This window comes from Myotis davidii, unplaced genomic scaffold (assembly GCF_000327345.1).
Source record: "Myotis davidii unplaced genomic scaffold, ASM32734v1 scaffold188, whole genome shotgun sequence".
NCBI lineage: Eukaryota > Metazoa > Chordata > Mammalia > Chiroptera > Vespertilionidae > Myotis > Myotis davidii.
Genome location: NW_006299270.1, coordinates 457,525 through 459,663, shown reverse-complemented (window position 1 = coordinate 459,663; position 2,139 = coordinate 457,525).

Genomic DNA, 2,139 nt, shown 5'->3' with positions numbered 1-2,139 from the left:
TGACAAGAGAACCTGGCTATGATGATCACCTGAGCGTTGCCTCCGTGTCCTTCCTTCTTCGCCGACTCCGTCCACACCTTTGGGGACCCTTGGACCTGTTGGGGTTGGACCCCAGCATGCAATGACTTTGGAAGCCCTCAGTGCGCCTTACCTCACCTCTAGCTCAGGATGCCTTGTATACCTCAATCTCCCTTTCTATCGCTGAACCTCTCATGTATGCAGGGTCTCTGACTCTCTCATGTGGGTGGGTTTTCTGAGCACAGAAGATTAACTTTGATTTTCTCTTGTCAGTCTGCCTCCTGTTATTTTGATTATTCCAGCCAGTCCAAAAGAACCAGAGGGGGAAAGAGGAATATTTCCCCTGCCCCATAGTAGCAAAGATAGGGATCATGGTAATAAAAAAAAATGGCTAAATTTTCATCTTCAACAATGCAACATATGCATAGTATTTGGAGAAATGTAGAATTTACAGGATCAGCTAAAAAGTAGGAAGTTTTCGTATATGTATGGGTGTGACGGGAAGGTGCTACTTTCCTTCGCAAGCCTTGTCGAGCTCTTTGACATTTAAATCTCTATTAATGTATACATTCGATGAAAGGAAATAAAAATTAAACTTAAAAATAAAAGCAAAAGGTTTTTCAGTTTGTTTTTTAAAGTCTTAGGAAGTTGAGTGTAAAACCAGCTCAGACACTCAGCTCCCTGCAAATTACATCACTGCTCTACAATTTAGCCTCCAACACACAGAGTTTGGAGAGCCAAATGGTGCCCTGTGGGCATTCAAATGGTAATGTGTACTTGCCAGTTATTTAACTTTTAATAACTTTTGTCCCCTTTGAATTGAATTTGCATTTATCCACTTTGGTACTTACTGAGTTTGAATTTATAACACTTTTGAGAGAGGGAAAGGGGAGTTAGTACTCAACTTTACCACCTATGATAATTAGTATTAACACCATAGGGGAGAGCAAATTCTAAATCTAGTTAGTGCAAGAGGGGAGTAAGAGAGATCCTGTACAGGCAAGTTGGATATACAAACGGGTACTCAAGATACTTGGAACATTGATATCACTCGCCAAACAAGGACTGCAATCACCAAAGGGCAACATGAACAATTAAAGCATGAGTACCGTGAGGCTGCAATAAAGAGGTGTTGCATGTAGCCGGCCTTATTTCATGACTCTGCCTATAAATAAGCTTTTATGAAAAAAGTTGAAGAAGTATGTCTGTGAGGTAGACAGTTCAATAGCCGTTGACTAGTCTCCCTGTCTTCTACATCTCACATCTCTTCTCTCCTGACAGCCCAACCATCTTACAAGCCACGTGAGCTCTTTCCCCTCTTCAAAAACTTAACCGTGGCTCTCATAGCATGCAGGATAAAGATCAAACTGCTTAAGCGCCTATGTAATGCCTTCCATAAAAATGCCAACCTGTCTTTCCAGATTCATTCTTATTATATCCCTTAGCATTTTGAGCACTCTCCACGATTCACATTCTCATTATTTCTATCTTTGCCCACTGACAGAGCATGCTCGTATCCTGTATATCTAGTGTTTAGAATTCTAATTTGTCAGGTTTCAACTCAAACACTAACACTTTCATTTCAAACTCTTAAAACCATGAGAGAGAGGAAGGGAAAGGGGGGGCGGAGAGAGAGATAGAAAGCATCAATGATGACAGAGAACCATTGATCAGCTGTCTCCTGCATGCACCACACTATTGAGCCCACAGGCATGTGCCCTGACCAGAAATCGAACCCTGACCTCCTGGTTCATAGGTTGATGCTCAACCACTGAGCCATGCCAGCTGGGCAAGGCCTTCAGCACTTTTAACTAGGACTTTTACAATAGGCTTCTAGGTGGAATTAAGACCTGACTTCTTCACACTTCAGCTAAGATCTCAGACTTTCACCAGAATATCTTTCTAAAACACTGATCACATTATGGAGCTCTTCTGCTAAAAATACATTAAGTAGCTCATCGTCTTCTAGTTCAGTGTCTGAATCATTTAGTACAGGCTTAACAATGGGCACTTTTTTTTCAGCTCTACACTCTCCTTCCATTTTATAATACATAATTCATATAAAACTTTTGGATTGTACTAGTAAAGGGAAGAAGCTAGTAGAAAATGAACAATTAAAGA